At 36.1% G+C, this 27,579-nt stretch overlaps 1 protein-coding gene across 1 annotated transcript in view; it reads right to left on the bottom strand.

Annotated features, from left to right (window-relative positions):
* The window catches only part of TENM1 (teneurin transmembrane protein 1), a 243,912-nt gene extending 217,236 nt beyond the window's left edge, over positions 1-26,676 (bottom strand). Inside the window, exon 1 of the mRNA XM_053473912.1 lies at positions 26,494-26,676. The gene's annotated coding sequence lies outside the window, so the exon portion shown is untranslated. The remainder of the gene's footprint in view (positions 1-26,493) is intronic.
* Between the last annotated feature and the right edge of the window lie 903 nt (positions 26,677-27,579).

Below are 27,579 nucleotides of genomic sequence, written 5' to 3'. Positions count from 1 at the left end.
CAGCAAACAAATAACAGTTCCCTTCTAGCACCTTTGTGTTATGCCCCTCCAAGGGGTATGACACCATCCAGCATTGCTCCTTAATGCCCTATTTACATAATTTCCCCAGATATGGGGGTGGGGGCTGTCTGGCATCACCTCATTCATGTTGCCCCTGCACCCTGGGCCGCTCAGTCTATATTTGTTGTCAAATTCTAAGTCTTTCCATCAAAAACAGAATGTTTGTATATTTCTTCCTGGTTAAATACTAAAGCACATCATTTAAGGAATGTCCTACTCTACCAAGTTGGCAGGAACACCATTTGTACTCCTTAACTGCATTGTTGATAATGGATACCTAGGGGTATGTTTAGGCATTGTACTGTTTCCTATTTATTTTTTAAGTCAATCTTTCCCCTACAATATATTGTCAAGGCATGAGTAAAAAGAAATGTCAAATACATTTATTACTTGCTAGGGTGTTGGATAAATCAGTATGAAAAACAAAAGTTTACTCCCCTTTCCCAGGACTCCAAGCTATTCTGCTGCATTACTTGCTCAACTGGTTCACAACTTGGCTGCATGCTTGTATAAAACATTATATGAAGTGTTCTTGTGGTTCAGCTGCAGACCACACAATTCCAAACTAAATCGACAAATGGGTAATAAAAATACATAGCATGCGTAGTAGCAAAGTCCCCAATTCATACATATTACATCACACTACAGCGACACATTACCAACATTTCAAAATGTGAGAGAGGGACACTTTTTTAAAAAAATCTCACAGAACTCACCGATACAATCAATTGCACTTTACAATGTCGCGCTTGCATTGCCATTTAAAACACACTTCATTTTTGTCAGCACAGTAATGCATATTAAAAATAACCAACACATTGAATTGAATTGAATTCCCATGAGCGTCATGGGAAGTGCAACAACAGTAAAGCTGCAGATGCTAGCTGTGAACTAAAATTCCCATGATTCTCAGCCAGCCAGGTGTCCACCAGCAGCAGAGATTTTTTTAAATTAAGAAAGGTCCCAGGACCCTTACACACTGCCTTTACACATACCTGCCCATAAACACACATATACATACACTGCCTTTACACACACATATACACTGCACTTACAAACACCTGCCAATGAACACACATATACACATATACTGCCTTTACACACACACACATATACACATACACTGCCCTTACACACACATACACGTACACTGCCCTTACACACACACATACATGTACACTGCCCTTACACACACATATGTACACTGCCCTTACACACACACACAGACACTGCCCTCACACACATATACATGTACACTGCCCTTACACACACATATGTACACTGCCCTTACACACACACACACACACACACACAGACACTGCCCTTACACACACATATATACTCATACACTGCCCTTACACACCAGCTAACAAATACCTATACTGCTCTTACACACACTGGCCCATACACACACACACAAACAAGCTTACAAACACATACATACAGTACACTGCCCTTACACACACATATACATGTACTCTGCCCTTACACACACGCATATACACATACACTGCCCTTACACACACACACACACATATATACATGTACACTGCTCTTAAATACACATATATACACTGCCCTTACACACCAGCTAACAAATACCTATACTGATCTTATACACACTGGCCCATACACACACACACACACACACACACAAGCTTACAAACACATACATACACATACACTGCCCTTACACCCCTTTCTCCTCATTTCTTACCTCTTCCTCCATCCTTCAACCTTCTGCCTCTATCCTGTATCTTGCATACTGTGGTGGGAGCGCGAGGTCTGCCGCTTCAGATGCTTTACTACTCCCTCATCACTATGCGCCGGCTATTGATGCAGAGCGCAGGGATGACGTCATATCCCCGCGCTCTGCATTATTTGCCGGCGGGTAGTGATTAGGGAGCAGTAAAGCGAGGTCTGAAGTGACAGACATCGCGCTCCCTAATGTTGAGCCAACTAGAGGGAGATTGCGATCTGCACCTGAGGTGAGTAAGGATCTCGTCTCACCCTTCCTCTGCCCCTGCAAAGTGGGACAGAGGAAGGGATAGGCGGGACAGAGACCCTAAATTGGGGCTGTCCCGCCTAAATCGGGACAGTTGGGGGGCATACATTACACAGCGATATAATATTATGCACGTATCTGCTGATAATTTTGCAGGCAAAATATAGCTATAACAAGCAAAGTAAATGCACTTTATTTAATAAATAATTAAAAAATTCAGTGTTGAATCTTCAAGAAATTATCTCTTGAGCCCAGCATTCAAATTAATTGGTTTTCTTATTACAAATAACATCAGGGAACAATTTTAATAGCAACAAGCTTCCCCGGGGTCCTTTGGAAGCCTAACACATTTCTGTGCCTTCAAATTCATTCCAGCATATGTCAGTAATTTTATTTTTGATCCTCTAATTTTGTGTTAGAGTCACTTATGTTGTTCACTTGGGGCCATTAATTGCAAAAAATGTAATTTTAATGCAAAATATGTGCCTATATAGGCAGATATAATCTTATCTGAAAATATCCATAGAATTCTGAGTAATGCTTTTCCAATACCCACAGATATGGGTTGGAAAAACTTTTGAATCTGTACAGATTCCATTGTTAATACTCATTATGTGTTATCATCTAACTAAAACTTTCATTTATCATATAAAATGCCCATATGTCATTTTATTAATAGAGTCTAATTTTTCTAGTCCAATCTGATGTGTAATCATTTCACCCCATTACATTTATCAGAACAGACTTTTTTTTTCAATTGTAAAGATTTTAACAGTTGTATCATTATTGTATAACAGGAGAGACATGGTGTTTAAGAAGAAGAGGAAGAATAATTAGGAATGTCAATAATGTATTGTTTTAACCCAGCCTACAGTTCTCGTCTAAAATCAAATTTTACATTTAGATTCACTATATCATTATTAGGTCTAAAATAAGACAAAAAAAAGAGTCAAAAGATTTATATAGAAAAAACCTTAACCTACCATTGTGAAATTATAATTTTACGTTGACAAAGAATTGAAATAAGCATATCATTGATATTTTTTTAAAACACATTTTAAATGCCCAAAGTAAGGTTTAGAGGAGTACTTGGGGTATGTCTTTATGAAGACTTTACTAAAAAAAGACTTCACAGCTTATTGATAAATATTTACCTAATATATAGCGAAATTACAAAAGAAATAATAACATTTTATTTGGACAACTTATTTTATAAACTTTTTGCCGTGTTTATAGGCAGTAGAATACAGCAATGTACTCATACCTAGGAAATATTCTGAACTTCTAGAAAAGAGGAACATCATAAAAGATTGCAGAAAAGCAAATAACAGATAATGGACCCAACCAAAATGCCTAGGTTAAGAGGCACTGTATTTAGGTTAGGAGTCACCTGGCAGTTGAGCTTATTTACTTACTAAACCTCATCCTTATTAGACTATGGTAGTTGTAGGTTTGGATTTGAGGCAAATTGTCCCCATTGTCTGGGAACTTTTTGATTCATTGCATTTTTCAAACAAAACAGTGTTCCTGACTATGGTTTCAGGAAAACAGATTTCATGTTAAAAAGAAAGTTTTTTGTTTGCGATATTTCTTGGAGTTAAGATGTGGAATACACTGCCAACGTAAATGGTTTTGCTAGAGTCCGTTAATAAACTCAAAAAATGATAAATGCCGTTCTAGCAAACACAGGTGTTCAGGGCTACAATGATTTAACATTAGTTTTTGTAATGTTGATTCAGGAGGAGACTTTCATTTTATTGAATTTCATTCAGTTCCATTGCCTTTGAGTTTCATTTGGGTTTTTGCCCAATTGCGAATCTGCAAACACGGAATGGCCTAACGTTGGGTCTTTTTTCAAGGGGATAAGTGGATTTAGGGTAATTATAAATAATATGTCCTAAAAATGTCTACTACCCAACTGTCCCTATATCACAGTTCAGAATTATATAATTTAAATAATTTACATTAAATATTTTATAATCCAACACAACATTTCAGTTTGGTTACAGTGAAAAAGGCAATTCTTATGGGAGGACATACTTTATATTAATGCTGCGTAAAACCATTATTGTTGAATTTACAGTATTTTAATGCAGTACAATTAAAATCAATTAGAAAACGTATAACACGTGGAGAAACCATACATTATTTTAATGTGCTTTTACCCAGCGGAGGGAAAAGTAGATTTTTTTTTTTTTACTTGGTTATTGTAACGGTAAAGTCTACAAATTGCCAGCGGAAAACTTTTTTTATATACAGTAAATAAAATTTGTAATTACGTATTTATAAAATAAAGATCTAAATTCTAACATCTTACCAGTGAAAGTGAAACGCGACAAAAAAGCCAAGGGAATATGTTTGAATCATTCAATAATTGGTTAAAAAGTGATGGTTATATCTGCTTCAATTAAATAAATTTCATGTCATATGCCGCACTGGAACTGTGGGAGGAATCCAATGTCTCCTTTTCGTCGTCAGTTAATCATTACAGCGTTAAACATTTCTCTTGCATATATTTAAAGCACTATTAGAGTATTTTTAGTAAATATGTTATAGACATAATATACAGTGTATTATTGAGCTCTCCAAAAATATCCAAAGCAAAAAAATTGAATTTACTAATATGTTCAAATTATACCTATGAAGGGTATAAAGTAGGGCTCATCTATATAGTATTCATAAGGATTTCACAGCACATTTGTGCTTTTATATATATATTATTATCCACATTTTTGGATTGGAACTAATGTGGTGAGCACTTCAAAGACAGACTGAATATACTTTGAAAAACAATTACATGCTTCCAAGTTACGGACTCTCACCCGTGGAGATAAAAAAGGCACAGCGTGGATTTCAAATATAAAAACACTTTACTTTTGAAAACTAATTCTGACTCTTAATCAGGCTCACTACGTGCGTTAACTTTGCAAATAATATATATATAAATATATATATATATATATAAATATATATATATATATATATATATATATATATACAGTACACAAATATATATATGTGTATAAAGTTCAGTTTGAAAATATGAAATATATGGCCTTAGTCTTTCTAAACAAATGCTAGCGACTCCATCTGTTAGCTTTACTGAGAAAAAGCCAAGCTGTGTGATATCTGAAGGTACGAATAAAGAAGTGAGAAGAACTAATAAACATAGCAGACGTATGGATCGAGTCTATTTGCTGCCAAGAATAATTACCACCAAGCTTGTCACTTTCTGATAAATATATCCCTTAAAGCACTGTGTATGATGGATCTGGTACTGTAGCTACTACCGTACATGACTACATAAAGAAACTACTTTAACCCCTTAATGACAAAGCCCGTACATGTACGGGCTCAAAATGCATTGTTTTCAATGGGTTTAGGGACCGTCCATTGTCCTTAAGGGGTTAATAAACTAATGAAGGCCAGCAGTGGGGCTTCAAGGCTGTACAGTTTTCAGGATAGAAATAAAGAAATAACAGAATAGAGGCTTGGGACATTTTTCTCAGGTAATCTGTGTGTAAGAGCCATGTTCTAGAATCATTGCCCACAATGACCATTTAGAACTGGCACTGGGAGTCACTGAACTAGACAGCACTCTTCTAATGATTGAATTTATCTTTTTACAGTAGAGAAATTCCCCTGAGGTAAGTAATATGTTAATTTATGTCACACATCTATCATACATATATCTAGTATTTCTTACAGTTGTGGCATTTTTGCCTCCGGACTTCAGTTCAATGATCTGTGAAGTTAGTGGAGCATCAACAGAGTTTTTTTTTTTGTTTGTTTTTTTTACCGGTGTGCCGTTGCATACACTGTCACAGTTTATAATCTTTTTTTTATTAGTTGTTGAAAATTTACATATAGAAGATATTCATCGAACTTCAAGATCTAAAAAGACAAATCTTGTATACCTCCCAATTTATTAAAATAGAGTCAACAGTGATTGGATGCTTTAAGCAGCCAAACTAGCGTGAAAATCAGACATCAGACGGGGTGGGTTAAAAAGGAAAGTGTTTTTTCCTTTATTTTCTTCTTCCTTTCTTTTAACCTATTATTGTTAAAGTATTACTTGTTAAAGTATTTAGCAACGTAACGTGAATTCTTAGTCGGTAGGGCTGTATTGGGCACTGGCGTGTCCTCATGATATCATCAAGAGTAAATGTTTTTGAAAGAGCTGGTCCTTCATCGTGTCTATTGAACGCTACAATAAGGAATTCTTGTTTAATTTTTTGGTGCTTAACCAGTTAAGTTCAAGGAGTATGTTAAGAATATGAGTTTATTCTTTTGCACACTCTATGATACTCTACAATACTAACTGTATTGACTCTTCCATTTATCTTTGTTACCGTTGTTGCAAATCTATAACACTTCAAGTACAGCACAATGTACTCTTGAAGGACACTAAAACAGCGTTGCTTTGACCTCAACCTAAGTCTTCTTTTGAAAGACTATGAAGAATTTTAGGACTGTCTGTCTTAATATGGCTGTATACTAATGTATTAATACACGACGCATGTGAAGCTTTGTCTGTATTAAGCCTCAAGAAGACTTGATTTAGATGTAACGCAAGCAAGTGGGTGCTGGATAAGTGAAATGGCCTACCAGTAGAAGAGGTAGAGTATTTTAACAGTGAGGGTATTTAAACATGCATTTGATAGGCAAAGGCTACACTAAACAAAAGACCAAGGAGCAAATAAAGTCAGAGGTGTTTACAAAAGGAATTCACAGATTGTATGGATCAAATTATTTTTCTCAGATTCAGCGTTTCTATGATTTGCGCTAGACTATTTAGATACAATTAGACTTTTTTTCTTTTTCATTCCTTTAGTACTCTTTCCTTTATATAAAATAATTAATTTTTTGTGCCTTTGTCCTGCTATTGATAAGTAATATATATATATACGTTATTTTCAACTATTTATTTACAGCTAATTATTTTGCGCGAGAATCAATTTGTTGATCTTGGTTCCCAAATGATATGCGTGTGAAACTATCCAGAAAAGGAATTTAGCAACTCAATTGGAATTTCTCTCATTCCAGGATTATTCCCTGCAGATGAGACTAGGTTAGTTCATACATGTTATGCCAACAGAGATTAGAAGATGATTTCTACAACGCTCCTGCTCAACTACTGAGCATCATTATGACGGTATCTAACGCTCAACATGTGACAACATGTCAGCTCACCAAATAAATCATTATTGACTGCTAAACATAACATCTGAATGTGTATCGTTGGTGTCTCGATCTTTTTCTGCAAAATCCTAGCTAGCTCTTAAAATTAAGATATTCTTTATGTATCAGTAAAGTATGTTTTTAATGAAATCATTAAAAACATGATTAAATGTGTTTCTTATTTTAACATTATGCCATAAGTGATATATAAGGTCCTATATTGTATCTGTCTGTCTACAAGTTTATTGTTTTCATGGCAACCTGGATGGACAAATGTGGTTTCCATAAATTCCACGAAAACATGAAAACAAACACAAACTTTCTGCCGGCACCCTGGTCTAGTTCATAGTTAATGTTTATACCTTATGATCCTTTCAAAAATTATTTAAGGGTTAAAAACAATTTTGGAGACTATATATATATATATATATATATATATATATATATATATATATAGTCATTTCATACTAATCCTGTCTATGTGCAAAGGCAAAAGTTACAAAACTGTAAAACTGCCAATTGAATATGTATGCACAATACCATCTGTTTGCATGGCACGAAACGCTACAAAAGTTGGTCACACCTTGCCTTGAAGTATATCTGCCAAGAAATAATAGGTTTGTTTAGGCAGGCAGTGTAGCTTAGCAAATTATAGCCATATAGTAAAATACTATTTTTGTGTGCCAGCAATTAAACTTTGGCCTTACATTTTTGTTTATCCATTATAACACCTGTTGACTTTACTTTGCCAATAACGCCAATAAAAGTAATCATAGTATGTAAAAAAACATCTTTAACACATCTTGATGCTGCCTGTTGCCATTGCACCTGCAAGTAACGGAAACAAATCAAAGAGTTATTGTTTATTGTATTTTTAGTATTTATAGTGTTTACAAACATCATTTAATATACTGTACCTCTTATATGTCTTTGTATAGTATTTTTATTGGGAACACTATTTAGGAACTGTTAACACCCATCGCTGACGTTCCGTGTGACATGTCTGTCTAAATGTATTGGATGGCAATGGTTTCTGTGCTACACTCAGACACCATCGGGGGATTCGTGGGGACAGCATAACCAGAGAACACAGGCTCATCCCTTGCAGGCTGATGCTGGCCATTTGGCAAAGTAAGCAAATGCCCGATGGACCAGTGCCTGGCAGTACCTCACATGTACCTTGATAGTGTAAGAGGATAGCATAAGGCCATGTGTGTCCAGAAGGCCTACATAAATTCATTATTTATCATCTGCTGGCCTTAACATGCCAGTTTTAATTGTATACATTTGTAATTATCACAAAGTTATGTAACCCAAAATGATCTGTTTGCTCTTGAACAGCACTCGAGTGTTTCATATATAATTTTAAATGCTCAGTTTAGTGTTTTTTTCTGTAATGTTGTTTTAGGTTTTGATTGCATAATTATGTTTCTACTCTTAAAGATGAAATATTTCCTGATTGAAATTATGATCATTTACCTAGCAGTTTAACTATACTATCATATATTCATGCACTTTTTTAATAACGTCGATCTTTTCTGTCATTCTGGTGGGAAAACTTACTGTACTCAAAAAAGTGTAAGAATTATTAACTTGATGATTTTGACCTATTTACTTATTTCCATCCCAAAACATCAACTAAACTCAGCAAACATTTTAAAAATAACTTCTCTTTCCCTTTACATCCAAGGAAGTTTCAAAAGTGGATGCTACTATGTGGAAAATCTACCAAAAATAATAGCACATTCCTTTCCAGTGGGAAATACTGAAAAATGGGCCCATCCCCCACAAGTTCCCCAGCAACATGGATGGATGGACCAGGCTTCCTTACTTGCTGGCCGCTCATGGGCCTCATCAGTGGGGTGCAGTTGGTATCCCTCTACGTACACGTGAACAAGGATGTCTCACCTTTATAATTTGGGGGGACCCCAAGAGAACCCCAATGGGAAAAACCGCATAAAAAACAGGAACCAAGGACAGCGCAACTGAGAACTGGCAACAACCGGATATCTACTAAGGAACTTGCATGTCAGACTTTTCCCATTTCAGGAAATATGATAAGTATCCAATTAATAGTTGTATCATCATATATTTTAGAGCATCCCTGTGTGGTTAAGATTAGGTTAATAATTTAGGGGTTGAACAATTTTACTTTACCTGTGCTAATTACAAAATCATCTTCTGGCTACTGGGAAGGGTTTGCCATACTGGTTTATACATTTTTCTGTGTTCTTACATGTATCAAATGAAAAAGCAGTATGTCTGGTATTGTTAATGTTCTGCTTTGTCATGCTACAGTTTAACTGTACTGTTACAGTTATACATCATGTCTAATGGCTCCTCAGAACCAAGAACCAAGAATCTGTATTTAGGAACATTATATGTGTCAGCATGGCTTCAAACCTGCTGGTGCCAACATTTTAATTACTATTTTATAATAAAAAAAAAAAAAGCACCAAGATAAATGGGCTTATCACCCAAAAGTCTTATCACCATAGCAACTAATGAAATACTCCCACTAATTGGTTGCTATGGTAATAAGACCAAAATTTGCTACTGGAATAATTTTTTATGCATAGTTCTTAGTATGTCATATCATAAAATATAAGGGACTCGGAACCGATTATTTCTTCAGTGCTGTTTTGATCATTGCCAGGCACTCGTATGAACCGCACTCCAAATCATGCACATTGACGCTGCATATGAAATGCATTAAGCTTATTAAGTTAAAACTATGTATTATTATATTATTACGTTATATTATTGCTGTTTATCTAAAACAATGAGAATAAATTTACCCCGATAAAAAACATTTTCATTCAATAAAAAAAAATCTTAATTATCAATTCATTTTCTATTTATATAAAAAATAATACAATATAAATGTTAAGAAAACAGAAGGAGCTGGGGTCATCTGCAATTCAAAGGCTCACCAAACTGCTAATCATGTTTTTTGCACATTAAAATAATAATAAGCTTTCCTTATCAATAAGCTAGCGGCGTGACATAGAAATCTTCCAAACCTTCCACTCTTCTGCTCTCATAAACATATAGTTAAGGAGCTGGTTTTCTCTTTCTTTTTGGCACCTTCCAATCTCCTCTATTTCTCCAAACCAACTGTGTGCTCCAATCTATCATGCGCTAGTCCTTCAATCTATTTTTCTCATCTTTCCTACCAAACTAGTTATGATCACCAATGATTGACTAACCCCATAATGTCCCCAGTGCTAAAGGATTCTTTTCCGAGTGTCCGCCATCACAATCAGTACTACACCTTATCTGAAACATTCAGCAACAATGTACAGCTTACTTTCATCCAATAAGATATTTTGGGCTTAGGCAGTAAATTCAATAATGATAATACTAAAGGTTTTTGTGTTCCTTATTTGCGGCTGTAATACTAGATAAGAAAGAATTAAATGATCACAGGTTTGAAGGGTATTTTCCACGAGGCGTTTGCAAGCTTATACTTCCAGAGTTTAGTCTACATCAAGACCGTACATTTTAGCATTTATTTCGTCCAGCTAAATCTTTCCAGCAAAACAAAAACAAGATACATTTTGATTTTGATGTATACTCCTGCCGTATAAATTCACAAGCAAATTAGCTGTAGTCGAAAAAATCCATTTTATTCTTTGCAAATGGTGCATATTCTCATATATATTCAGTTGTGTAAAAAGATGTTTGCAGCTGCTATGAACCATTGCTTTTAAAAAATAAGATTTTTATTTTATACATGACCACTAAGCTCAAATTGTGTGCATTGGAAAGGTTTTCTCGTTCAGCTACTACACTGCTCCATCTACTGACATTGGCATCACAGAACGTATTTTCTGCTTTCAGGAGATAAAGCAACTAGAATGAGACAACCAGATCCGTTCTTAATACATTCAAACCAGGACAACGGTGTTCAACGTAGTTCCCATTTACGATCACGCAGATGCAGCTTATGTGTAGACCTAGTATATTTGGTATAAATCAACTTACTCTGAGCGTCGTCAAGATATTAACCCTTTGACAACCAAGGACATATTTTATTTAAGTTGTGTGGTTAGAGGTGGCAAGAAGGGGAGGTATTATAGCAGTCTGACCGGTGGTCTGAACTGAAACCTTAAATTCTGTAACATTGTGTCTGTCATATGTGTTAGCTGTATTTTGTCTATGGATTGCATTCCCTGGGCAGCCATGAGAAATCCTTAGGGCCTAGTGCAGGGGTGTCCAACCTGTGGCCCTCCAGCTACTGCAGAACTACATCTCCCATACTCCTCAGCCTGCCCCTTAGCTGAAAGAGCATTATGGGAAATGTAGTCTTGCAGCAGCTGGAGGGCCGCAGGTTGGACACCCCTGGCCTAGTGCAAACCTGAAGACATGACTCTGCCACCCTACCCCCCCCCACTGCTCCACCTTATGCTTTTAATGGGCCCACCAGTCCTATGTCCCCTGAAAGGAGGCCATCTGGGCCTAACGAACACAGTGGGCTGGAAGGGCTAATGAGAGGTACTGTGACAGATCACGGAGGCCATGTCACCCAGCTTGCACAGATAACAACTGTAGACCTCTGATGGTGGCCCCCGGCCCCCAGAATATAATACACTTATGGTAATTTGAGCATGTCTAAAACCAATCCAGCTATGAACTAAAAACATGCAAGTTTCCAGTGCACATTTTAGGTAGAAACAGGTAAATAAGACAAGGCACGTATCAATGATCACGTTTTCTACTTTTGGCCCCTTTTTCATCGACTAGAATTTCATAGTTAGAAAATGTGCGCACGGAAAAATCATTAGACCCCGCTTTCTCGCATTTTAATTGGCTATGTTAATCTGTGTCATTAAAGAAAGCATTTACAGATATTAAACAGCAGTGAATGATGTAGGATTTTTTCACTGGCGCTTTAGTTTTATCATACAGATATCCGGTTATACACCTTTTATAACAGGACTTATTGCTTCATAGCTCAGACACATAAAGTATGGCAAGGCTAATGCAATTCCTAATTTACATTGTATGTAACAGGAGAGTTAATTGTTCCTTTTGTGGGCACAATTATCCATTTAAAACACATAACCTGCAAACGGTGATACGCTGTAGCATGGAAAAAAGTAATGTCACGTTTACTGCACATTTAAATTAGTGATAATGAATGTTGATAGAGCAGTGAGTAGTGGTTATTTCTAGTTTGATGCTCTATGACTTAAATAAAGCTTTGAATGTACAATTAAGCTACTCCTTTTAAATAACTTAAGCTTTAAGTATATAGGAACTTAATTAGTCTCATCCGCATGCATGCCAATGTCAAAGTGTGGCAGTTTGGTCCGATGCCCTCTCTGTAGCATATGCCACATGCATGCGCAGTGTATGCAGGGCACTGGTGGACCATGACATGATGTCACAAAACCATGTCATCTTAAAGGCATACAATAAAGGTATATGATGAAGTATTGAAGGTTATATCAGCGGTTCATGAAGGGAGGGACGAGCCTGGCTCTCTTCAGCTACAATGGCGTTTGGACAAATAATAGCTCATCCAATCCAGTTCTCGGGAAGAATGATTAAAATACTCAAATATATTTTTTATGGACTTAAATAAATGTATTTTTTGTAACTTTTCTTATAAATATTATTCTAATTGTAACTATTTAAGCGCACATTTCACAGGATTTAAGTGCCAGAGTTCCTTCAAAGAAGACATCTTATGTATGATTCACAAAATGAATTGGGTGCATAATGTGTTTATGTTAATGTACGTGCCTATATATATATATATATATATATGTAAATTTAAGTATAGTTGTTCATGATAAGTTCATTTAGCTTGCCAGTAACAACCAATGAATATAAGTACAAGGCCAAAGGGCAGCCCACATCTTATTCTGAAAGTCAGTAGTGAATACACAATTGTAACAATAAAACCGTATATTTGTGTGACCTTTGGCAAGTATAAATTATTGATATTAAATTCAGTATAGATTAATAGACTATTGAGTCTTCATTCATGCTTCTTTTCTGGGAAAAGCTTCAGTTCCAGACACAGCTTGGAAAATAATGTATTTCATAGGTCATGTAGTTTCAGTGTATTTTGCATAAGAATACAGTCATTAGCAAAAAAAAAAAAAATCTATAGCACAATCCTTCTTTTCATATACATTTACTGGAACAGAGTTATTTCCGTGCAATAATAGAAAAAAACCTGCTGGCTAACAAGCTAAATTTATACAATTATATTATGATGATTTCTTGTTTTAGTACCCAAGACATTTCTATATCCATTTTTCATGACATATCTCGAATTCATAAATCTGTATATACAGTGAAAATGCACCATTGGAGCTGTGCAACAGCGTAGCTTAATCACTGCAAGCACAAACGCTACACATGGATACGAAGACATAGAACAATCAGTTGGACGAAACTCAAATTCAGCATTTGAGGCTCTGACTGTGCTTTGAAAGGCTTAAACCTGTGGCTGTTCCATAAAGGATTTCCCATGTGCATTATCTTTATCATAAAGCCTTTTGAATACATGACTTAAATTGTTCTAGAGAAAAAAAAATGTCTGTCGTTATTGATGGCTGATTCCTGGGACTGGTAACAAAGCACAAAGCGTTGGAGTGCCAAAAATATAAACTAATGGAGCCCCCGCATGGCATGCATGCCATACGTTAGACTTTAGGACCCAAACCTCTGTTCTTCTTTCCTCCCTGGATGTGTTTTTCTCTCTCTCCTCTGCGGCGAGTCTCCCTGTTTCCGGCGCTCAGCATTACAAGCCGGCACCGAGACCGAACAGGGAGACTCGCCGCGGGACTGCTGAAAGGTAAGTATAAGGGGGGGCAGGGGGGGGTCGAGAGGAAAGGTAGATAACGGGGGGGTGGGGGGTGGCATTTTAAAATTCGCCCCAGGCGGCATTTTGCCTTGGGCCGGCCCTGCATAATGTTCTCTAATTCTAAAAGCAACATGAGATCAACTTCTGACATCAGCTTTGTAAATAAAGTTATAAAAAATATTAATCTTCTACATGCCTTTCCCAATTATACAAATTCTTCCAATCTTAATCTGTCTATTGTTTCATTAAACCCTTGGAATACTCTAGAACACATGTGTTTCAGAAATAAATAAAAAACGTTTCCATATACAGCAATGTAATCACTTGAAAAGTGTTGAAGAACTGTTTATTGTTCATTTTTTTCTGTAACAATGTATGTGTGGCAGTTACTCCAGCAAAAATCCCACATGCAGTACGGCTTTATGTGAATTGAAATTCTCATATGATTAAACTCCTACACCTTTTGCTGATCAGACTGGATGAGAAATGGCAGAATCTGCTTGGAATTGATAGGCAACACAAACAGCTTCAGTTTTTAGTAAAACCTACATTTAATTCCCTTACCGAATATACATTCATAGCAGCAGACAGCTAACAAAATAGGAACACACAGTATAAATCCTGAAACACTGACTTCACGGTGTATGTAGACAGTGCATATTTTACTCTTTTTTCCCTGTGCGTTAAAGCTAGTTTCAGGTATTTCACCTAAAATACCCATTTGTCTTTTTGCAAATATTTTATTGTAACATTATTATAACGTTATTATGGATCCACAGCTATGCCAGTAAGTTTGTTACTTCGTACTTTTTAACATCAAACAATGACAAGGATAATCGTCCAAGGCACCAAGGGAGGGCTGGTGACCTTGATCTCAAAGGGGAAGCCCAACCAATGTCCTAAGATTATAATGGCCCGTTGCACATTTGGATTGAACACATGGAAATCATCCACCCTGTCCAACATGGATTTACAGGATTTGCATAGAACTCGAGGAGAACTGAAAAGATCCAGTCCCAGTCTCCCTAAAACTACTTTAGACCCGTTTGTGTATGGAATTAGAATTAAAACCAACAACAAAAATTTCAGATGGAGTATTTAAATCTTAGAGGTACAGGGGACAAAAACCCCTACATGATTTAGAAAAAAAGAAAAACCTTTTAACCCCTTAAGGACAATGGGCGGTCCCTAAACCCATTGAAAACAATGCATTTTGAGGCCGTACATGTACGGGCTTTGTCATTAAGGGGTTAAGGGAGGGGCATAGGTGGGATGTGAACATAGACAACCAAAAAGCTTACTTTATTAACTAATAATATGCATTTTGCAGGACAAACTTGAGAATTGCATAAAAGTTAATACTTAATAAAAGTGAATATTATTAAACATCACATGTGTTATTGTTTTAGACAGCAGCACATGGGCCACAACTATATGGTCACTATATAGAATATAATTAGCATTCACTGTGTCATATATGTTTACCTTTAGAATAACTCATGGGATCTGATCCTAATTTTTGGTGAATGAAGCATATTAATACATTTTGTTTGATATTAATATGCATGCACATCAAACTCCTACTTGCGAAGGGGTACAGTACAGTATTGAGCCTCAATATTTTTTAATATGAATTATTCATTAATATCTACAGACACATGCATTTGCATTTTGCTAGAGCACAAACATATTTCTCTCCCCGACAAATACATAACCGAGTATAATATTTAGCCATTATCTGCGCACTTCCAGTGAACATTTGTTAGATTAACACAAACATACAGAAAACAGGCTAGTAATGCTAAAACGTACACGGTAATGATGAAGGGAGAAAAACATAATGGTTTTAGAAATCAGTGTCATAAAGTGTCTGCAGCACCTTGGACAGCTGTCAAGAACCATTTTCGCTTAGCACCTGCAGTACCTTGGACAGCTGCCTGCTCTAGCCTGGCTTTAACGCGGGCTCCTGATTGGGTAGGGTCATGTCATTTCACATAAAACCCTGACTGTCGATCCGGCGACCAGGCAGTTCACTGATGACTTTTGGCCAGTGCCTTCACACTGACAGTTTCTTCCTTGCCCAGAAGCCTTCCTTCTGTTCTGCCTGTGATACTTCCACTCTTTTCAAGCCTGTAGCAAACCTAATCTAGCTAATATCCTAGCATTGCAAAGCTGTCTTTTGCAGTTATTTGGCAGGCGTACAGGGCACAGATTATACCGGACAGTGTATCCTTACTGTGCTGGGAGCACAAGTGCTGTGTGCTTGCGCTTAATTCTTCTACATCAAGGCTTTAGTATACCAGCAATTTAGCAACTGTGAACATCATATGTTAGATATGTTGTACAAAATATTTAACTTAGTTTTTATTTAGTAAATATTGCTGCATTTTTAATTATAAATGGATAGCTTACAACACATTTTAGAAAACATAATGCAAGGGAAATTCCATTTCATGGTTGAAAGCCTTTAAAGAAACTGCATGTTAAATGAAACCCAAAAATATGTAAGCAAATATCTGGAGCAGCCAAAGAAACAACAGGATAGTTATATGTTCATGGTTTTTCTACATTTTTGAATTTTACACATATCTACGAATGGTTAATTAGTAGGAAATGCATTTTCCACATCTCCACACATGGTTAATTAGTAAGAAATGCATCTCTTATCATAGATTTATTGAATTAATTTTTTTAACTTAACTGGTCCCAATTGGCAGCAGGCCCAGGCTGGCCATTGGATCCACCTTGGCAAATGCCCAGTGGGAAGATGCCCAATAGCACTACTGATTTACTATTTTCCCCCTTGAGTGGCTCATTCACCTGCGGGATACAAGCCCTATAGTAGTAAAGTATAAGAATGTGTATCCAACAGCCATTCATCTGTCACTGACCTTAAAGTGCCAGCCCATTTCCAATCTGCTCTTGATTTGCTTTCAATTTGTCCAATAATTAGCTGTTCTGAGTAAACAGTAAACCTTTTTTTTGTTAAAAAAAACAATAAAAAAACCCAATAATACCTGCACATATTCTAAACAATTTTTTTTAGTAATTTCAGTAAAACAGTAAAATGATGTCCAGAAATAATGAATGTTTGTTGAAACTAAAAATGTGGATGGCATCTAAAATATTGCGTATACCAGTAAAAGGAAAGCAATAATACGGAAAAAATGCAGTTATTCATATTTACGTTTTCAATTAATAAAGAAAATTAGTTCAGAGAAGCAAAGTAACTATTTGCTTCCAGTGCTATTCAGTCAATTTGATTAAATAAGAGAACGCTTGAATGCTGCATGAAACTATTACCAATGTATTTCTGCTTTAGGTGTTTTGTGATAAATAGGGTCTTTTTTTAACTGGAAATGTGATAAATGGATAATTTTGAAATCTCTTTTAGAAGAAAATATCGGAACATTTTAAAATGTGATTATCATGATCCACGGCAATGTTTCCATGCATTATGGCCACCTACTGGTCGCACAAGAAATGTCTAATGGATAACATCAATATTATTCCAATAAATTTACTTTGGAAATTTGGCCTTTGGCCAGGTTCACAAAATATGAATTTACCATGAAATAAATCCTTTAAATGTTTCAATAACTCTTACATCGTCTGCCCATTCGTATAAAACATATTGATTTATTGTTTTCATATTAACTGTAATTATTCTTTTATATTTTTTTTTTTTACAGTTTTTTGTACAATTATACCATGGAGTTTTAAAGGTGCAAAGCAAATGGAGCAAATGCTCCATATGTAATAATATAAATTTATTTTATTATTTGATGTTGATTAATTTACAATACATAAACATATAAAAATCTAAATAAGCGAACAAAGAAAAGTATTTTCAACTTTTTAAAATGTCTGATTAGTAATACAAATGTAATACAAATGTTTCACATTGTGGATTGTCCCTACTTTTATTTTATATTATATTATAAGACGAGGGGTATTTTTAAGCGCATTTGCTCTGGAAGAAACCTCGTCTTATAATCGAGCAAATACGGTAGTTTTAAAGTTTTACTTTACTGCTGCAAATATTGTTTAATATTCATGTACAACTTGCCCTAGGTGTGCGCCCTTGAAGTAGGACGTTTTCTGGTCCGTTGTGGGAACTGAAGAGAAATTTCCATGGGATGCCCTGGCTGTGCCTATGGTGGAAGTGAGAACTGGGAAATTTAAAGGAATACTGAATAACAAAAATAGAGAATTACAACAATATTGTGTACAATTTTGGACAATTTTTAATGCTGAATACAAATATTGTTAGTTCTCACTTCCCCCGAAATATTTTAGCAGTCTATACCATAAGTCACATCACCTTTGCAACATCCTAGAGGCAATGTAAAGATCATTGTAGACATCTTACAAACTGCCTTGTGCAAATATATAAATTACCAAGGCTCTTTGATTTTTTTTTTAATTTTAATTTTGATCTGATTAGTCTAGATAAACATTATATTACTTTGCAGCGCAGATTAATTATTAATATTCCAAATATATTTAACATATCTCCCAGATTCATGGAGACTTAACATTCATTTAAATTCAGATAATATATTCAAGTTGATTTCCATATTAAATTAAATTTTATACAATTTATTTTAATCAGCTGCAATACTGTTTCTTGCAGAGTTAATAAACATGAAAGACAAATTTCCTTCTAAGATATTCTATCATAAAGTAACAGTCTGCACTTTTGTTTTTCTTTTTGTTCTACTGGCTGTTCATTTAGTATTTGTTGCTGGTAATAAATACATGTTTTGTGAAACCGAGACAAAGAAATATTCCTAGGAGCTTTTAAATGGGAATGTGATGAGGATTTTAGATGTTTCTCGGTGAAAGGAGCTCAGGGGAAAATAACGTTGAATTCTATGACAGGTATCTGTCAGTCACGCTGTCCATAAGGATCCCCCAGGGTGAAATTCCGGGTAGAGGATTCATTGGAACTTTCTTCACAAAGCTTCCAGGCAGGTTATCGAGCAAAACACATGGATGGAATCAATGACTAAAAACAGATTTTGCTTCATGGAAGACTCACTTGCCTTATACTAAAAGCTGGAGCATTGACAAACCAATAGGAGAATGCCTGAGACAATGAAAATAGAATAATACAACTGGTCCTTGGTCTCGTCTTATGTTCACAGTAGCTTTATGTCTATCTCATGCATGTTTAACCCCTTAAGGACAATGGGCGGTCCCTAAACCCATTGAAAACAATGCATTTTGAGCCTGTACAGGCTTTGTCATTAAGGGGTTAAATTCCCTCATTGTTCTTCACACTGAACCTGTAATATATGGCACATTTCATGAACTGAACGTATAATATGCCAAGTACTTATGGTGTAGTGTAAAAATAAGCAGATATTCCTAGTCCTATTGATAAACCCAGTTTGAAAGACACACATAGAGCTTGTTTTTTTTGTGATACACACACAGTTCATTGATTTATTGATTGTTAATTAGGAATACTAAAACTCCTAAGAACAAACGCCTTAAGGGACTGAGATGGACAGCTCCAGTCTGGATTTACTAGCTGACAAGAAAATCTCTTGAAATCCTCTTATTTTAGTGTGAGTTTTTTTGAGAGCTTATTTTCCATTGGAGAAGTCTACAAAAGAAGTAAATAATATTTCATCAGAGATGGCCACTGTTCGTAATGAAGGTTAATATAAAGTCTACAAAGATTTGGCATGATTTCAATTTGTTAACCCAAAAGTACATAGGCCCTTAAGCAAGTTGGGTATTTGACCACATTCCCATGCTGAGTCTACTAGGCTTGACTGAAAGGCATCAGGTAAAACATCATGGGGTAATGGTGTAGCAACATCTCTACAATACTCTATCCCAGACGTAGCAAGATCAAGGAGAAGAAAATTAAAGCCTAATGGAGATGAACTTTTCTGTGATGGGTCATGTTTATGAAACTGATACTAGAGTAATGGCCATTGGCACCTAAATACTCCAGCTTGTTTGTAACTGGCGGAACAGTGAAGGAACGCTCCCTCATTCTTCATACATCTTTTGGCTGCCTCCAGTATATTCACATTGGCATCCAGCCGGGTCTCATTCTAACTTAACAACGCTGTCTCCATGAGAGGATTCCTTCCCGGTATTATATCGTTATACACTCTACCGTCTATCCCAGTACACAGTAGGAGGGTGAGAACCCCAAGCATGCATAGAGCGGGTCTTGATTATAACTAGCATTAGAGCCTTCTATTTCTAAGAAATGCCAATTTATTAGTGAGTCCTTTTATTATAGACTAAATACATTTTTATATTTTTTCCGGAATGTGTTTTTTTTTTAAATGTATTGTATATGAGGGCCATTTTATAAACATGACCCGGGTGTTCATCGGTTTGGAAGGATTTGATAGATTAAGAATCTAGTTTTCTCCTTCTGAAGCTTGGTGAAGTTGGGTGTACGTATAAAATACGTATAAAATTCTCTCTCTCCTGTCTAAAAATAACTACTTTATCCTTCTCAAGCATCCAATCAGGGACAAAAAGGAACCACTTGCAATGAAAGGTTTTGTGGGATCAGTAAATTGCATTTACCTTTTTTTGCATTTACTCATTCTGTTAACAGTTTGATGTACACATTGCCTTGTAGTTATTAAAGATTAGCGTATAGAAATGTTTTATACTTTACATTGTAACACAGTTAGATGATAGAATGCCATTGATATTGGGACCTTTGTTTTAATTGTGAAAGGGCACCTAACTTATCCAGCGGAATGTTAGCAGAATGACAATTCATTACATTACATTTGCCAAACCTGCTCTTTATATCTCAACATGCTAAAAAGTATCAGAAATGATCCGTTATACTATGCAAATTGGAGTACTTTTATTTCAGAATCAAATGAAGTAAAAAAAAATACATAGACCAATGGCATATTAATCAGACCCTACCAAGTTCACATTTACCAAACTAGAAATCATCCTTTGCCTCTCGTTGCCATTTCGATAATTAGTCTCTCACTTTTAAGAAGTAAACGTATTTTAATAACGCAGTTGTAGCAATTTACTGAGTACCAGATAAATGTTACTGGTTCTAAAAGATCGTTGTGAAGCTTAACAGCTTTGGATATTACAAGTTGGGATTTTACTGTCCTTCAATAACAAGAATAACTGGCTATTTATTTTTCTGCTCCTCCACAAGGTAATGATGTTCAACTAGGTTCAAGCATTTGGCAATCTATGTTTTATAGGTGAATTTGTGTTTTTATGGCCCAAATCTTTGAAGTCCCTCTGAAGACCAGAATATCAGAGTCATTTTCTGTATGTAAATCCAAATATTGGTGAAAACTGTCCTTACTCTATTTATGAAAGCAAACTTTAATGAAATTATATTTTAGAATTGGGTTTTATGAAACTCTCAAATGAATTCAGTCTTAAATGTTTAAGCTTTAGCTGTGGCTTCCAAGCTAATTGGCTCATTTATAGAACTGATGCTCTGTGATATGATATGTAAAGTGAACCAACAGGTCACCATTCAGAGTTACATAAACTCTTCGAGGTTCATCTCTTGCTTACTGATGTAGGAAAGGTCTGATCCATGATGAGGAACATCCATAAACCTCTGGTGCATTGAACGAATTTGGTGTCATTAAAAGCTATCCCTTGTAAAGGAACCAGGGATAAAGAATTATATGCTTCTAACTCTTGAAATCAGCCCGCCCCTAACTTTTAAAATTCTTAGATTTTTAGGGCCTGTTGAAATGTGCATGAATTTAGTTGCAAATAAATTGGGAGCGCTCATAGATTTCCTGAAAACTATCTTCATTGCTTTGTTGAGTTTCTTGAGATCCGCATTGAGCTCTTACTGCTAAAATGTTCTTGGCCTAGGTGCATTTTAGTAAAGCGAAGGGAAAATTATTTGACAACAATTTTTTTTTGTAAATCCACCTCTAGGTCTGTATTGTGTATGCCAATCCCTGGAATTCATCTGGTTTTTACTAAAACAGACTCTGTTCTAACTTGAGAGTTAAGAATGGCAGGAACCTTCCAAGGTAAACTACAACCTGCATCACCAGCTTGAATTGGTCAAATCAAGAAATCTATGGACAGCATGATACTTTGATCAGAGCTTAAGTCAATTACACCAAGTAGAACGTGACTCCCACATGTTTTCGTACTTAAAGACGCACCTAAACTTATTGAATTAAGCAAACAATGTTTAATACGCAAGACTTGCACACAACACAATGATCGTGGACTATTACCAAAACATCTGGCCCATTGATATTTGGCAACTTTCAGTCCCCATTCGGTCATAATTTCTCTTACTTTCTGCTGCTTATGTATGACACTGTAACATTAAACATACTTGTGGGTGATTATTAAAGTATTCTATATGGTCATGCCCTTCTTGTAAATGTAGCTCTTAATTAAATTACACAATCGTTACTCCTAATGTGATTGTAACAGTATGGCCCACAATTGTCAGTAAAATGATTGGAATACACCTATCTTTTGGACATCTACAATCTACAATAAAACACTGTGGAATGAGGAGATCAAAAGCATGGTAGAAATTCAATGTTCTCAATCTACCTACTTTCCTCAACATGCCAAAGCCTTGTAGCTCCTTACATCACAACAGTCCCTGTGTTCAGACAAGTATGAAAAAATTCTATCTTAAACATGCATGGCATTCAAGATGTATTTCTGCTCGAGGAAATGTGATCTCCAGATAAACCTTCAGTTTAAGGTTCCAATCAGACATTTTTATCAGTCAAACATCATTTTGATGTCTCTGTCTCCTTCAACGTGTGGGTTGCCTTTCAATTCACAATGTTGTAGGCTAATAAATTCAAACTGGATTATTTTGACACATCCGTCATTTTTTTCCAAAATGTAATGTACATGAGACTTAAGGTGTAAAAATATTTATTTTATGATTTTACTTTTGTTGACTTATTTACAAAGGGGATTGCAAATCTATTGTATTGTAAACACAATGAAGTGTGTTGGGGGAGGTTTAAATTGACGTTTATGTTTTCTATTATATTCTAGAAATTCACAGCTACAATCTATAATTTGTGCTCCAGGCATCTCAATGTTTTTTTTTATATATATAGAATGTAAAATCTAAATTTGCCTATTGATTTAAAGAAAAAAATGTTTACGGTACAAATAACTGACTTATAAGGCAGTGGCTGATAAATAAAATCAATAAAACATCAATAAAATCACAAGATCTGTTGCTTGCTATATAGTAAGACTTTCAAATATATCCATAAAAACAGATGGTCCAAAGAAGAATGATTATTAGAAAACTGGCACTTACATGTATTGGTAGACCAAATTCTATTTATAAGACACCAATATATTCTTAAAGGCACATAAAATATGAAGTGGCATATGTCCCTACGGAAGCCACCCAGCATATTTAAAAGATCTAAAAGATTTAGTCGTTTCTTTTTTCAAAATACATCATAATAACTATCAGTGCAACAGTTATACGGTATTCATATACATACATTAAGACAATCTAAGCATACGAGCTTATAGATAGATAGATAGATGGATAGATAGATAAATAGATAGATAGATAGATAGATAGATAGATAGATATCTCAGTCTAGACTAGGAAACCTAAGATGCTGTAGTTTTATTTTTTTCCGATAAATGGTTTTCCCAATAATGATATTTACGTCAATTAGCGGTGCCTGATACTAAACCAGACACGATTAACCCTTTGACTACTAAAGTTATTGATCCCTCTTGTGAAGAATGCATAACTTTTTCGCAGGAGGGCAACGACACTTGTCAAAGCAGCAGACTAGACGGGTAATAACCAACAGAAATATATTTCCCCCCCAAATATCTGTAAATTGAATTTGACACAGGTTTACATCATATTTCTACTAGGGAGACAATGGAGCAGCTGTGTAGTCCTCTTCAATATATGCATTTAATTTGCTCATTTGAGTGGTAATAATAAGCAGTCAGATTATCTCATCTAATAGGTGAAGCTCCGAGCTTCTTAAATAATAGTAATTTTCACAAAGTATATGTTTCTGTGAGCTTGCTCCTTAATTGCTGTTATCTATCTATATATATATATAAATATAAATATATATATATATATATATATATATATATATATATATATATATATATATATAAAATAAGCATTACACCTGGATTTCAGGTAAGTCATTAAACTTTATTTTAATTAGTGTCCTCACATACAGACCGTGCAAATATAACCTGCTGCGGACACTACATGATCTGATGTTCATGTCTCGTCAACTACTTCTTATCCTTCTACAGCATACATTTTCTGAACACTTAGAATGCTTTTAAGGCTCCTCATATCTAAATTGCGATATCGGTGATAATTATATTTATCATGAGTGATGAAAAGGAAGATTTGTAAGCACAGATGGGCCCATGGAGGATTGCCCTGACTCATTTGCTATCACAGTGGTTAAAAAGTCATCCACTTTAAATGGATGGGGAAATGATAGATTTACAAATATGAGACACTCATTCACATTAAAGCCAACATTGATGTGTCAAACCATATACACGTATAGTAAAATGTATATGAACTACTTGGAGACCAGTTAAGATAATATTAGATGATAAAATTGGTGGTACAGTGAAAGAGAATTATTTAATGCTGAATTTGATGCCTGAGTATCAATTATGCACCCATTTGGCAGACTGTCACCTCTGGAAGGAGGGCCCTCTCGCCCATCTCCAGTTTGTTGAAATATGCCACTGATTATTCTATGCTGTGATCCATCTCTGCATTGCACAGCACCGCAGACTATATTGCTTCTTTAGAATAGTAATATCATAAAAAAAAGAGAGAGCGAGGGGTATTTAAGCGTGGCCAGCTATAAATATCTCTCCCCGTCTCTCCCTATTTAAGTACAGTGTTTGTGTTTTCATATTCTGTTGCTGGTAGAAATCTATAGTCTACCAAAAATACCATCTGGAAAGGCAGCTCCAATAATAAAACCAAAAAAGTAATCAGATGATTCCTTAAGAGAGTACTAGTTAAAAAAAGATAAGGAAGTAACTTGAAACACAATTACAATTATAACTCAAGTTACAAAAGAAAACCAATACATCAAGTTAAAATAAATACTATATTGTCTAATATCACCCTATAATCACCATATTAGACACTAACATTAATAGTTTAGAGATAATTAAATCTGTTTAATAGGATATTGTAATTTGTGACAATCGTAGTATACACTGCACTTTAAGGCATGTTAGATGTCATAACAGGGTATCTGTAAAATAAAATCTGACACATACTCAAAGAAGACACAGTTTCAGTATCATTCAAAGCTGTAGGCTGGATCTCCTGCATGATCCTGCTGGCCACCAAACACCTCTTTGGCCTACTGGAAGAACATTCTTAAAAATGAGGAAGCCAAGAGAGGTGTTGGCTTACCAAAGTGCACAAAGCCATGTTTTGAAACAGAAATTAGCTTTTTTTTTATTTAAAGGAAAAGATATGGTTGGTGTCCTCAACCATTTCTCATGTGAGATGTTTTAGGAGATGTCTTCCTATAACATTTCCTTCATATTATCATATGTTCTGATTGTTGATCATGAATGATTATTTATTATATAAATAATGCCAAGATTTTTTGCGGTATCAGGTCGACAAACCCTTATGCTGGGGACAGAATAGTATCATGAAGCTTTGGTATCTGGATTGTATGTGACCAGAATGTCACAACAGCTTTGTGTTCTAGAGCCACACATTGCACAATGTGGAAGGTGTTTTTGTCCAGACTGGAATAAGTCCCTTCTCATAACTTTAGTCTGGAGTGTCTGACAGTATCAGTCAAGTATATTGGCTTATGCTTTACTTAACCCCTTCAAAACCAGATGCTTTAAAGCAAAGCAAGACACATTACACACTATTCCTTGTGTTAACGAAAATATCAACATCCAATATATTTAAGGAAAAATCTATTTTCTTCCTTTATTCTTAAGTGGCATGAAAAAGAGTCATGGTTTCTACTTGACTACCAGAATAATCAACTAAAAAAAAAGAAAATTATAGTTATTTAAGTGGGGCTTTGCTTAAAAGGCACACTTGTGTGTGTCCTTAAGTGGCACATTTTACTGTAAATTAATATCCCAAAATATTGTGTCAATGTCCTAGAGTACATAGAGAGCATTTGGAGGATTAGTAGCATCCCCGTGTAGGACCCCGTGTGAGGAGCTGTCCACTTGTTAGAGTGCTGATCCCACCCTGTGCACATCTAGCAGAGCTCAGTGGAACACACCAGCTCCATGCACACCGTCCATCATAAAGATCCAAGGTCCCCTGCGTGGAGAGCAATAGTGCATGCAAGTCTCACGTGGATGCATGTGTGAATGCATCACCCAGTACTCCACACAGTCATCCCGATGTCTCACGCCAGGCACCTACCTACTGATTGGGAACTTTGAAGAGCTCTGATGCCCCTGGCTGGTTTCCTCGCGCAGGTCTTGCCATAGCCTAGCAGCGATGCCCTTGCCTGACCGATTGTTTGCAATGCAAGCAGAAGGTAAATCCACGTTGAGTTGCTCGTCACATATCATTCAGCTGTCCGATACGGGGTGTAAGCAGACGGGCGTCTGAGCAGATGTGGGGGGTCAGCTAGTGTAGGCAGCAGCGCTCCCTTATCTCCCGGCAGACACGCTTCTCCTCAGCATCCAGTGCTACAAGCAGGCGTTTACCATCCCGGGCGCAGACACAGCTCATAAGGACGATACCACGCAGCCACTGGCTGAGGGGTGGGATTCTAAATGGGTTTAGCAGATCGTTAGGACTGTGCTAGCATTTAAAGCTGCTCAGTGGTCCCTGCCTGCTGTCTCTGCGCTGTCTCTGCCGCTGCTGCTGCTGCTGCTGCTGCTGCTGATCACAGGCTCATTCGGAAAGCAGGAGGAGGAGATGTAGGGAAAATGAACGCAACTGCAACTGGAAGCAGAGCTGGGAGGAGAGGCGGCTGCCTGCATCTCTCTCCCCACCCGAGCAGCCGAGCTCCCTGCCTCCCCAGTATGAATTATGTGGCAGGGCTAGGAGTGTAAATGTACAAATGGGTGCTAGAACACCATGTTCCTTTTAACCTTTATTCTCTACCTCCTTTCTTATTAACTCCTTCTCAGCTACCCTTTTCTGTTTAACCCTTCCTTTAACCCTCCACATGCTGTTTCTTCATCATGCAGTTTAACTCTTATGCTTTCAAATCTTTTACCTCTTTCCCTTCACTAATTTACCTGCTCTTTAGCCTCTGTTAACCCCTCTGCCACCTCTCTCTCTCTCTCTATATATATATATTTATACATATATATTTATATTTAACCTTTCTTCTCTTTTACTGCCCTCTTGCAGTTTTCTGCTCTATTAACCCTTCTGCTGATGGCTGCTGTATTTCAGACTTTACCTCTGTATAATATTGTAAGAATTATAAGAATGTGTCAATATGGAAATCTGCTGCCACAAAGGGCTTCTCTGAATTACCTGTCTATGGAC

The sequence above is a fragment of the Spea bombifrons genome, chromosome 8 (genome assembly GCF_027358695.1).
Source record: "Spea bombifrons isolate aSpeBom1 chromosome 8, aSpeBom1.2.pri, whole genome shotgun sequence".
Lineage (NCBI taxonomy): Eukaryota > Metazoa > Chordata > Amphibia > Anura > Pelobatidae > Spea > Spea bombifrons.
This window is presented reverse-complemented; position numbering and strand designations above follow the sequence as displayed.